The sequence below is a fragment of the Bombina bombina genome, chromosome 4 (genome assembly GCF_027579735.1).
Source record: "Bombina bombina isolate aBomBom1 chromosome 4, aBomBom1.pri, whole genome shotgun sequence".
Taxonomy (NCBI): Eukaryota; Metazoa; Chordata; class Amphibia; order Anura; family Bombinatoridae; genus Bombina; species Bombina bombina.
This window is the reverse complement of record NC_069502.1, coordinates 607422515-607436678: the sequence shown is the minus strand read 5'-3', so window position 1 is coordinate 607436678 and position 14164 is coordinate 607422515.

Sequence of the window (14164 nt, the reverse complement as noted above, 5' to 3'; positions counted from 1 at the left end):
CTTTTTTATTGGTGGATGAATTTATCCACCAATCAGCAAGGACAACCCAGTTTGTTCACCAAAAATGGGCCGGCATCTAAACTTACATTCTTGCATTTCAAATAAAGATACCAAGAGAATAAAGAAAATTTTATAATAGGAGTAAATTAGAAAGTTGCTTAAAATTTCATGCTCTATCTGAATCACAAAAGAATATTTTTGGGTACAGTGTCCCTTTAACCCCTAAACCTCTTGCCTCCCACATTGCCACTAAATAAACCTATTAACCCCTAAACCGCCAGCCCCCCACATAGCAAAAAACTACATTAAACTATTAACCCCTAAGCCTAACAACCCCCTAACTTTATAATAAAATTACAATATCCCTATCTTTAAATAAATAAAAACTTACCTGTGAAATTAAAAAAAAACTAAGGTTAAACTATAAATTAACCTAACATAACTATTATACTAAACTATTATACTAAAATTAAAATAACTACCAATTAAAAAAACTATATTACAGATTAAAAAAAACATAACACTACTAAAAAAAATGAAATCTAAAATTACAAAAAATAACAAACACTAAATTACGAAAAAATAACAAACGAAATTATCAAAAATAAAAACAATTACACCTAATCTAATAGCCCTATAAAAATAAAAAAGCCCCCCCCTCCAAAAAAACAAAAAAAAAACCAATAGCCCTTAAAAGGGCCTTTTGTAGAGCATTGCCCTAAAGAAATCAGCTCTTTTACCTGGAAAAAAATACAAAGACCCCCCAACAGTAAAACCCACCACCCAACCAACCCCCAAAAACAAAAAACCTAACTCTAACAAAAACCTAAGCTACCCATTGCCCTGAAAAGTGGATTTGTATGGGGATTGCTCTTAAAAGGGTATTCAGCTCTTTTACATTGCCCTGAAAAGGGCATTCAGCTCTTTTACCTAAAGCCCAAACCCTAATCTAAAAAAAAAACCCACCCAAAAAGATGTAAAAAAACACTAAGCCCTGAAGATCCACTCACAGTTTCTGAAGTCCGGAGAACCATCCTCATCCAGTCGGCGAGAAGTCTTCATCCAGGCGGTGAGGTCTTCATCCAGGCGGCGTCTTCTATCTTCATCCCGGCTGCGTCTTCTATCTTCATCCCAGTGGCGCAGAGTGGATCCATTCTTGAAGAGATCCGGCGCGGAGCATCCGCTTCATACGGTCACCGTCGTACACTGGATCTTCAATGCAAGGGAGTCTTTTCAAAATGGCGTCCCTTGCATTCCTATTGGCTGATTTGATTCTTGAAATTCAAATCAGCCAATAGGATGATAGCTACTTAAATCATATTGGCTGTTCAAATCAGCTAATAGGATAAGAGCTACTGAAATTCTATTGGCTGATTTGAATAGGGGTTTAGGGGTTAATAGGTTTAGTTAGTGGCGGCAGTGGCGGGGTGCGGCGGAATAGGGGTTAATAACTTTATTATAGTGGCGGGGATGTAGGCGGGCGGCAGATTAGGGGTTAATACGTTTTAAATAGTGTTTGCGATGCGGGAGGCCTCGGTTTAGGGGTTAATATGTAGTTTATGGGTGTTAGTGTACTTCATAACAGTTTAGTTATGAGTTTTGTAAAACATTTTTGTTACACAAAATCCATAACTACTGCTTTTAGATGGCGGTATGGATTGTGTCGGTATAGGCTGTAACGCAAGCATTTTAGCCTCACTGCACAACCTGTAATACTGGCGCTATGGAAATCCCACGCAAACACATAATTTTTTTGAGTGCGGGATTGACGTTGCGTCACAGGTTAAAATGCTTGCGGTATAGCTATACCGACACGACTAGTGATGTCGCGAATTTAAAATTTTCCGTTAGCGAACGGCGGACTCGAACTTCCGCAACTGGCGAACCGGGCGAACCGCCATTGACTTCAATAGGCAGGCGAATTTTAAAACCCACAGGAACTCTTTCTGGCCACAATAGTGATGGAAAAGTTTTTTCAAGGGGACTAACACCTGGACTGTGGCATGCCGGAGGGGGATCCATGGCAAAACTCCCACGGAAAATTACATAGTTGATGCAGAGTCTGGTTTTAATCCATAAAGGGCATAAATCCCCTAACATTCCTAAATTGTTTGGAATAACGTGCTTTAAAACATCAGGTATGATGTTGTATCGATCAGGTAGTGTAAGGGTTACGCCCGCTTTCACAGTTTCACAGTCAAAAATTTTTTTTTTTAAAAAAAATTTCACTACTGTTACAACAGATATGAGTGGTGGCACTTAGCAAGTGGGCCTGGCACACACGCTGGCAGGCAGGCAACTGCAATTAGATTATACTAGCAGACTGATGTTTCACAGTCAAAAAAGCTTTTTGTTTTTTAAAATTTACACTACTGTTACAACAGATATGAGTGGTGGCACTAGTTGGCAAGTGGGCCTGGCACACACGCTGGCAGGCAGGCAACTGCTATTAGATTACACTAGATGACTGATGTTTCACAGTCAAAAAAGTTTTTTTTTTTTTAAATTTACACTACTGTTACAACAGATATGAGTGGTGGCACTAGTTGGCAAGTGGGCCTGGCACACACGCTGGCAGGCAGGCAACTGCAATTAGATTACACTAGCAGACTGATGTTTCACAGTCAAAAAAGTTTTTTTTTTAAAAATTTACACTACTGTTACAACAGATATGAGTGGTGGCACTAGTTGGCAAGTGGGCCTGGCACACATGCTGGCAGGCAGGCAACTGCAATTAGATTACACTAGCAGACTGATTTTTCACAGTCAAAAAAGTTTTTTTTCTAAAAATGTACACTACTGTTACAACAGATATGAGTGATGGCACTAGTTGGCAAGTGGGCCTGCCACACACGCTGGCAGGCAGGCAACTGCTATTAGATTACACTAGCAGACTGATGTTTCACAGTCAAAATTACACAGGCAAAAAAAACAAAAAAACACTGATGTTCTAGCCCTAAAAAGGGCTTTTTGGGGTGCTGTCCTTACAGCAGAGATCAGATGAGTCATTCAGGACTGTAGTGGACACTGAATACACTAGCCTAGCTATCAATTTCCCTATAAAATCAGCAGCAGCTACACTATCCCTCCTCTCACTAAGAATGCAGGATCAGAATGAATCTAAAATGGCTGCTGTCCAGGAGCTGGGAGGGTCTGGGAGGGAGTGTCTGCTGCTGATTGGCTGAAATGTGTCTGCAGACTGTGAGATACAGGGTCAAAGTTTACTCAATGATGACGAATAGGGGGTGGATCGTACATCGCATATGTTCGCCCGCCGCGGCAAACGCGAACAAGCTATGTTCGCCAGAAACTATTCTCCGGCGAACTATTCGCGACATCACAAGACACGACTCGTAATGGCTGCGTTACTATTTTTATGCTGAAATGGTCATTTTTTTCAGCCTTAAAACCGTAACGCAAAATTTGTAATCTAGCCGAAAGGTAGTTATAAATACTTCACATTCCAATGTTCTTTTTATTTAAAATATTAAAAATAAATAATATAAATATATATATATATAAATTATGTTTTGAAAAAATATATATCTATACCTATAAATCTATATGAATATCTAAAGTTATAGATGAATATACAGATATATAGAAATATATATTTAAAAATAAAAAGAACATTTTGTTATATGTGAAAAATATTGGAATGTAAAGTATATAAAATTGACTAAAAATTATGTTTCATGTTTGAAGGTATTTAACTGGAAAGGGCTCAAAAGTATATATATATATACATATATATATATATAATACAGAAATGGACTGCACTCTCAAACTGGACTGAGTACACATCCTATGACCCTGCAAAATGCAGTGCCCTGGGTGCTCAATAGCACTCACAGCCAGCTGCACAGTTTCCAGAGACGCAGGCAGTTATCCCCAGACAAGTCTGGCTGCAAAGCCCTTAGGGAAAATTACAAAACAAATTAATCAAAACAACACATAGAGGAAGTCTGTCACTCTCTCTCCATGATGAAAGAGACCTTGACGTGGTCCTGGGCTTGAACAATTTGGCCAGATGCAGTAAATAACTCTTCCATTTTTGCTTTTAATCTTAGCTGTGTGCTTGCAAGAGAGTGCCAGACTATTTTCTGGGCCAGATTACAAGAGGAGCGGTATTTTGCGCTTTAGTTCGAATGTAAATAGCATTATCGTAATCTTATTTGTGTTACAAGTTAAAAGTTAAAAGTTTGCATTAGGGCACAATTAATGCGAGAGCGTGATTTATCGCAGCCTGATTTCAAGCGTAATCACGTTTGCATAAGGGTCGTTTTCGCTAAATGTCCTGCTTGTACTTATGTTTCTATAATAGGGTATATAAGGACGCTTTTGCATTGAACACATTGGGACCGATTTATTATCGGCCGAATGCTGCCTAATGCAGCTGTTTCCACGCAAGCCTTTAGGCTCGCCGCAAACAGGAGTTAAGAAGCAGCGGTCTTAAGACCGCTGCTCCTTAACTCGTCCGCTGCCTCTAAGGCGGCGAACATCAATCTGCCCAATCGTGTACAATCGGGTTGATTGACACCCCCTGCTAGCACGCAAATCTGCAGGGGCCAGACATTGATAAATCGGCCCCCTTGACTGTTTTGCTTTCATAAATTACATACAGGTCTTGGCGTTGGAGGTTTAGGAAAGAGAGAGAGATAGATAGTGGGGCATATTTATCAAGCTCCGTATGGAGCTTGATGCCCCGTATTTGGCTCGCTGGAAATAGAAGTTATGAAGCAGCGGTCTAAAGAACACAGGGAAAGCAGAGACATCAATGACAGAGGAAAGGACAGGGACAGCAGAGGGCTGACGGAGAGGAGACAAGAGAGGGACAGCTGAGTGGTTAGGTAGAGGGGCCCTAGCTGCGTGGTGGAAGATATCCAGGAGTCTGGGTCCAGTAGGCAAGGGATAGTGCAGAAGCACAGACAGGGTGTAATACAGCCCGGGGAACTACAGTCTGCACAGCCATCACAGGTTAAAGCCTGAATGAGGGAGGGGAGGTACACTATGGAGAAGGAGACTCTCATAAGGGCATACATGCAGAGGGCAAGGAGGATGGAGTCATCAGCAATGAGCAGAATAGGGAAACAGAAGATCTAATAGGAGATCTTGGATGCCATTAACGCTGTGGGGAATCACAGGAGGACTATTGTTTCAATCAAGCACTGCTACCAGGACTGTAAGAAGGAGCACAAGAAGAATCTGGCCATGGAGTGGGCAGCGGCTTCCAGGACTGGTGGCAGGCCTGCACAGGTCTTCACCTACTGTCGGTGGGAGGAAATGCTACGGGAGAATACATCGGCGTTGTCTGTTGTTGGTATCCCCGGAGGGATTGATACTGAGGAGAGGTGCCACATATCTCCTGGTAAGGAAAATATTGTTTTAAGTTCCTAAGAATGTCATTACATCTTTACAGTTCAGAATTACAATTAAAAAAATATTACGTATCTCACAATTGCACTTTATTGCACTTAGCCATAACATGCCATTTAGATATAAAGAAATAGTTGTTTGAAAGTCTTTGTTTCTTTGACATTTTTTCTCATCAAGTTTACATATTGGGTGATTAAATATGTCTACATATTGTTATTAAATATTTTAACATCAATTGAAATGTGCAGGGTTAAAAAAATAAATAAAAAAAAATACATTTGTGGAACACATTTGCGCAATGCACAGCATCATTTGTGAGCTGCTACATTGCAGGGAGAAGTCAAATTAATCTTCCCAAGTGCAAAATAGGGAGTTCCCTCCGGCTGTTCTGCAGTCCCTGTATCACCACCTCTGCCAGCTTCATCTCAACCTCCTCCATCCCCTCCCCATCTGGCTCCTCCATCCCCTACCCCTGAGAGTACTCCTCCTCCACATCTTTCTCAACTGAATCTCCAAGAAGGACATGACAGAGGAGGCTGGAGCCCCCATATAGAGCCTCCCTATTGTGGGAAGAGGGAAAGGAAGAGGAAGTATTTTTTGTCCTTTTTTTTCTCTTATTGGTTTCGAAGAAATTGTTTTTATGTGATAATGTGGAATGCTTACACCTGTGGAGCATACTCTGAATTCAATAGGCTTCTATGGTAACAAGGTCATGTAGATAGATTGTTTGCAGAGTATGTTCTACAAGTGTGATTCTGTAATATCATCACATGCTGCCCCTGTTGTTGTTTTCTTTTTCTTTTTTAAAGGGAATTGAGCTCATACATTATAATATATCAATATGTTTAGAAAAAAGCCATAGGGGCCGATTTATCATTTGTCAGGCAGACATGATCCGCTGTAGCGGATCATGTCCGCCTGACATGGCTGAATGCCGACGGCATACGCTGTCAGCATTTAACATTGCACAAGCAGTTCTGGTGAACTGCTTGCGCAATGCCGCCCCCTGCAGATTCGCGGCCAATCGGCCGCTAGCAGGGGTGTCAATAAACCCGATCGTATACGATCGGGCAGATTGATGTCCGTTGCCTTAGAGGAGGCGTACGAGTTAAGGAGCAGCGGTCTTAAGATCGCTGCTTCTTAACTCCTGTTTCCGGCTAGTCTGAAGGCTTGCGCAGAAACAAGTACATTCAGGGCCATTCGGCTCTTAATAAATCGGCCCCATTGGATGAACTCACCTCAATGCAAAGTGTATTATTAATACATATCTTACAGTTGCGTTCAATGGCTTGAATTAAATATGTGCTTGTATTGTACAGAAAATAATCCTTCTTAACAGAACAAGCATGACTTAGCTCTCATCTAAACAATGTTGGTAACATTTAATAATGAAAATCTAGTTACATTCTTGAAATGAAAAATAATCTTTTCACATTGTATTGTTTAATGAACATGATAAACATCTAGTGTAATGTCCCTTTAATTAAATAATGTTTGTATACATTTCTTACATACTTTGCATAAACAGTTCAGAAGACATTTTTGCTTTCTAGAATTTTTAACAAACGTTAAATTTTGATGTTAAACATACATGTTCATATATGGTATAAAACATACCAATTTAAAAAGAAATATTTTTTGACATATTTAACCATAAACATGTAGGATGAATTTAATGGGTATACTAGTTTTTTTTATGTAAATAGCTTGTGTTGTCCATTCGGCTACAAGTCCAAATTGATTTAAATCTTGGCTTTTTATTTAAAAGAGAATAGTCTATAAAAGGACACACTCATGCTTAAGTTGGGTAATATATTTATAACACTGTAAAACTACAGTAGCATGTATTTAATAAAGCACAATTACTTTATAGTTTATTATAACACAGGATCACATTGCCAATTATGAAAATATAAAGAAGGTATTTTTTACACGTATGGAATTGATTAAAGACTTTTCTTTCGGTCAAATGCATATATGAGAAAAATCAAAATAAAAGTAAAATGTCACTTTAATTGCAGTTCTAATTTTTAGGTGAGTTTAGAAAGAAACTTGTGTTTGAATTAAGTCAGATGTAAAGGTGTACGCTATTTTTATTTATAAATATAGCATTGAGAAGTGACCGTCTTGTCATCTACCCTTTCAATGTGCTTCATAATTCCTTATCGAGTGTAAACTACACTTCGGGACCGATTTAACAAATGGTGGGTGAAATGATTGTGCATTGCTGCCCCCTGCACATTCGCGGCCAATCGGCTGCTAGCAGGGGGTGTCAATCATCCTGATCGTATCTGATCGGGATGATTGCAGTCCACCACCTCAGAGGTGGTGGATGAGTTAAGGAGCAGTGGTCTTAACTTATGTTTCCGGCAAGACGGAAACATCGGGCGAAGCATGAAGCATTGGCTGCTTGATAAATCTACCACATGGCCTTTGTTGAAAAGCATATCTAGATAGGCTCAGTAGCTGATGCTTGGTGGATGTACATAGATATCCCTTGTGATAGGCTCATCCATGTGCATTGCTATTTCAACCACAAAGGATATATGAAGAATGAGAAAAAATAAATAATTGAATTAAATTGGAATGTTGGTTAATTTTGCATTTGATATTTGAAACAGGTATGACAATTGTAGGTTTTCATAACCCTTTTAAAAATATTTTGTGGGCTGATATATGTTCAGATTTTAACATGATATTGTATCTACAGTATATCAATTTTCAAATATGTATAGTAAAACATTTAAAACTATGGCAGTGAGCTTGTAATTCTTAAAAAAAAGCCTTGTCAAAAAATTGACAATTAAATCATACATAACATAGATCAGAGATATTCATTAATTGAATTGATATTGAATCATATGTGCCATGTTTATCATTTTCAATGACATATTTGGTTTACTGTTTTAAACAACAATAAGCAAACCATACATGTGGACCTTAAAAAATGTAAACCTACATTATTAAATTATTATCTGCTGTTGTTTTAAACAATCAATGCTGCCACTTGAAGGATATACTCATTTAAAAATAAAACAAAATTTTTACTACCTTGTTTCATTATTAAATAAATGCACTTTTTTTAAAAATGTATTAAAGAAATAACCATCTTTAGAAAAACAAAATTTAACTGGAACATTGCCAGTGTCCCCTCAGAAGAGCAGAGAGCATCCATCGTAGAACAAGCACTACCAGAGCTCTATTTCCACAGGCAGTGCCAAAAGGGGCCAGTATCCACTCAGAAGGCCAGAGAAAGTATATTGCAGGAAAAGCACTACCTGAGTACCATTTTAACAGGCAGTGCCAAAGGGGGCCAGTGTCCTCTTAGAAGGCCAGATAGAGAGTTCATTGCAGAACAAACACTACTAGAGCACCATATCCACACGTAGTGTCTAAAGGGGCAATTGTCCACTCAGCAGGCCAGAGAGAGTCCATTGTAGAACAAGGACTACCAGAAAACCATTATAACAGGCAGTGCCAAAGGGGGCCAGAGTCCAGTCAAAAGACCAGAGAGAGTCCATCACAGAACAAGCACTACCAGAGCTCCATTTCCACAGGCAGTGCCAAAGGGGGCCAGTGTCCACTTAGAAAACCAGAGAAAGTCAATTGTAGAACAAGTACTGCCAGAGCACCATTTCAACATGCAGTGCCAAAGGGACTAATGTCCACTCAGAAACCTAGAGAGAGTCCATTGTAGAAAAAGCACGATCAGAGCACCATGTCAACAGGCAGTGCCAAAGGTGGCCAGTGTCCACTCAGAAGACCAGAGAGAGTCCATCGCAGAACAAGCACTACCAGAGCACCATTTCATCAGGCAGTGCCAAAGGGACTAGTGTTCACTCAGAAACCTAGATAGAGTCCATTGTAGAACAAGCACAATCAGAGCACAATTTCAACAGGCAGTGCCAAAGGGGGCCAGTGTCCTCTCAGAAGGCCAGATAGAGAGTCCATTGCAGAACAAACACTACTAGAGCACCACATCCACAGGTAGTACCTAAAGGTGCCATTGTCCACTCAGCAGGCCAGAGAAAGTCCATTGTAGAAAAAGGACTACCAGAAAACCATTTCAACAGGCAGTGCCAAAGGGGGCCAGAGTCCATTCAGAAGACCAGAGCGAGTCCATTGCAGAACAAGCACTATCAGAGCTTCATTTCCACAAGCAGTGCCAAAGAGGGCCAGTGTCCACTCAGAAAGCTAGAGAGAGTCCATTGCAGAACAAGCACTACCTGAGCACCATCTCAACATGCAGTGCAAGAAGGGGCCAGTGTACACTCAGAAAGCCAGAGAGAGTCTATTGTAGAAAAAGCACTACCAAAGCGCCATTTCCACAGGCAGTGCCAATGGGGGCCAGTGTCCACTCAGAAGGTCAGAGAGAGTCCATTGCAGAACAAGCACTACCCAAGCACCATTTCCACAGGCAGTGCCAAAGGGGGCCAGTGTCCACTCAGAAAGCTAGAGAAAGTCAATTGTAGAACAAGCACTACCAGAGCACCATTTCAACAGGCAGTGCCAAAGGGGGCCAGAGTCCAGTCAGAAGACCAGAGAGAATCCATCGCAGAACAGGCACTACCAGAGCTCAATTTCCACAGGCAGTGCCAATGGGGGCCAGTGTCCACTCAGAAGGCTAGAGAGAGTCCATTGCAGAACAAGCACTACCTGAGCACCATTTCAACAGGCAGTGCAAGAAGGGGCCAGTGTACACTCAGAAAGCCAGAGAGAGTCTATTGTAGAACAAGCACTACCAGAGCACCATTTCCACAGGCAGTGCCAAAGGGGGCCAGTGTCCACTCAGAAGGCTAGAGAGAGTCCATTGTAGAACAAGAACGATCAGAGCACCATTTCAACAGGCAGTGACAAAGGGGGCCAGTGTCCTCTCAAAAGGCCAGATAGAGAGCCCATTGCAGGACAAACACTACTAGATCACACCATATCCACAGGTAGTACCTAAAGGTGCCATTGTCCACGTAGCAGGCCAGAGAGAGTCCATTGTAGAAAAAGGACTACCAGAAAACCATTTCAACAGGCAGTGCCAAAGGGGGCCAGAGTCCAGTCAGAAGACCAGACAGAGTCCATCGCAGAACAAGCACCATCAGAGCTCCATTTCCCCAGGCAGTGCCAAAGAGGGCCTGTGTCCACTCAGAAGGCTAAAGAGAGTCCATTGCAGAACAAGCACTACCTGAGCACCATCTCAACAGGCAGTGCTAGAAGGGGCCAGTGTACACTCAGAAAGCCAGAGAGAGTCTATTGTAGAACAAGGACTACCAGAAAACCATTTCAACAGGCAGTGCCAAAGGGGGCCAGAGTCCAGTCAGAAGACCAGAGAGAGTGCATCACAGAACAAGCACTACCAGAGCTCCATTTCCACAGGCAGTGCCAAAGGGGGCGAATGTCCACTCAGAAGGCCAGAGAGGGTCCATTGTAGAACAAGGACTACCAGAAAACCATTATAACAGGCAGTGCCAAAGGGGGCCAGAGTCCAGTCAGAAGACCAGAGAGAGTCCATCACAGAACAAGCACTACCAGAGCTCCATTTCCACAGGCAGTGCCAAAGGGGGCCAGTGTCCACTTAGAAAACCAGAGAAAGTCAATTGTAGAACAAGTACTGCCAGAGCACCATTTCAACAGGCAGTGCCAAAGGGACTAATGTCCACTCAGAAACCTAGAGAGAGTCCATTGTAGAAAAAGCACAATCAGAGCACCATGTCAACAGGTAGTACCAAAGGGGGCCAGTGTCCACTCAGAAGACCAGAGAGAGTCCATCGCAGAACAAGCACTACCAGAGCACCATTTCAACAGGCAGTGCCAAAGGGACTAGTGTCTACTCAGAAACCTAGATAGAGTCCATTGTAGAACAAGCACGATCAGAGAACCATTTCAACTGGCAGTGCCAAAGGGGGCCAGTGTCCACTCAGAAGACCAGAGAGAGTCCATCGCAGAACAAGCACTAACAGAGCACCATTTCAACAGGCAGTGCCAAAGGGACTAGTGTCCACTCAGAAACCTAGATAGAGTCCATTGTAGAACAAGGACAATCAGAGCACCATTTCAACAGGCAGTGCCAAAGGGGGCCAGAGTCCAGTCAGAAGACCAGAGAGAGTGCATCACAGAACAAGCACTACCAGAGCTCCATTTCCACAGGCAGTGCCAAAGGGGGCGAATGTCCACTCAGAAGGCCAGAGAGAGTCCATTGTAGAACAAGGACTACCAGAAAACCATTATAACAGGCAGTGCCAAAGGGGGCCAGAGTCCAGTCAGAAGACCAGAGAGAGTCCATCACAGAACAAGCACTACCAGAGCTCCATTTCCACAGGCAGTTCCAAAGGGGGCCAGTGTCCACTTAGAAAACCAGAGAAAGTCAATTGTAGAACAAGTACTGCCAGAGCACCATTTCAACAGGCAGTGCCAAAGGGACTAATGTCCACTCAGAAACCTAGAGAGAGTCCATTGTAGAAAAAGCACAATCAGAGCACCATGTCAACAGGCAGTGCCAAAGGGGGCCAGTGTCCACTCAGAAGACCAGAGAGAGTCCATCGCAGAACAAGCACGATCAGAGAACCATTTCAACAGGCAGTGCCAAAGGGGGCCAGTGTCCACTCAGAAGACCAGAGAGAGTCCATCGCAGAACAAGCACTACCAGAGCACCATTTCAACAGGCAGTGCCAAAGGGACTAGTGTCCACTCAGAAACCTAGATAGAGTCCATTGTAGAACAAGCACAATCAGAGCACCATTTCAACAGGCAGTGCCAAAGAGGGCCAGTGTCCTCTCAGAAGGCCAGATAGAGAGTCCATTGCAGAACAAACACTACTAGAGCACCACATCCACAGGTAGTACCTAAAGGTGCCATTGTCCACTCAGCAGGCCAGAGAAAGTCCATTGTAGAAAGAGGACTACCAGAAAACCAGTTCAACAGGCAGTGCCAAAGGGGGCCAGAGTCCAGTCAGAAGACCAGAGCGAGTCCATTGCAGAACAAGCACTATCAGAGCTTCATTTCCACAAGCAGTGCCAAAGAGGGCCAGTGTCCACTCAGAAAGCTAGAGAGAGTCCATTGCAGAACAAGCACTACCTGAGCACCATCTCAACAGGCAGTGCAAGAAGGGGCCAGTGTACACTCAGAAAGCCAGAGAGAGTCTATTGCAGAACAAGCACTACCCGAGCACCATTTCCACAGGCAGTGCCAAAGGGGGCCAGTGTCCACTCAGAAAGCTAGAGAAAGTCAATTGTAGAACAAGCACTACCAGAGCACCATTTCAACAGGCAGTGCCAAAGGGGGCCAGAGTCCAGTCAGAAGACCAGAGAGAATCCATCGCAGAACAAGCACTACCAGAGCTCAATTTCCACAGGCAGTGCCAATGGGGGCCAGTGTCCACTCAGAAGGCTAGAGAGAGTCCATTGCAGAACAAGCACTACCTGAGCACCATTTCAACAGGCAGTGCAAGAAGGGGCCAGTGTACACTCAGAAAGCCAGAGAGAGTCTATTGTAGAACAAGCACTACCAGAGCACCATTTCCACAGGCAGTGCCAAAGGGGGCCAGTGTCCACTCAGAAGGCCAGAGAGAGTCCATTGTAGAACAAGCACGATCAGAGCACCATTTCAACAGGCGGTGCCAAAGGGGGCCAGTGTCCACTCAGAAAGCTAGAGAAAGTCCATTGTAGAACAAGCACGATCAGATCACCATTTCAACAGGCAGTGACAAAGGGGGCCAGTGTCCTCTCAAAAGGCCAGATAGAGAGTCCATTGCAGAACAAACACTACTAGATCACACCATATCCACAGGTAGTACCTAATGGTGCCATTGTCCACGTAGCAGGCCAGAGAGAGTCCATTGTAGAAAAAAGGACTACCAGAAAACCATTTCAACAGGCAGTGCCAAAGGGGCCAGAGTCCAGTCAGAAGACCAGACAGAGTCCATCGCAGAACAAGCACTATCAGAGCTCCATTTCCCCAGGCAGTGCCAAAGAGGGCCTGTGTCCACTCAGAAGGCTAAAGAGAGTCCATTGCAGAACAAGCACTACCTGAGCACCATCTCAACAGGCAGTGCTAGAAGGGGCCAGTGTACACTCAGAAAGCCAGAGAGAGTCTTTTGTAGAACAAGGACTACCAGAAAACCATTTCAACAGGCAGTGCCAAAGGGGGCCAGAGTCCAGTCAGAAGACCAGAGAGAATCCATTGCAGAACAAGCACTACCAGAGCTCCATTTCCACAGGCAGTGCCAAAGGGGGCGAATGTCCACTCAGAAGGCCAGAGAGAGTCCATTGTAAAACAAACACTACCCAAGCACCATTTTAACAGGCAGTGCCAAAGGGGGCCAGTGTCCACTCAGAAACCTAGAGAGAGTCCATCGCAGAACAGACACTACCCAAGCACCATTTTAACAGGCAGTGCCAAAGGGGGCCAGTGTCCACTCAGAAACCTAGAGAGAGTCCATCGCAGAACAAGCACTTCCAGAGCTCCATTTCCACAGGCAGTGCCAAAGGGGCGAGTATCCAGTTATAAACAATAGGATATCTTACTTTTGTTAAAAAACTAAATAAAAAATTAGTTTTTTTTTTATTATTTTTTAAACATTTTTTTTCTTTAACAATTTTATTGGGTTGTTTCTTTAACAATTTTTTTTTTCCTTTAACATTTTTTTTTTAACTTTTTGTTTGTTTTTTTACCCTTTTTTTTTTTCAAACTATCACCTAGATTACGAGTTGTGCGCTAAACAGGGTACGTAACTAATGCAAAAAGATTTTGCGTTATTGCACTTTCCATAGTGCTGCCATTACAAATTACTGAAAAACCT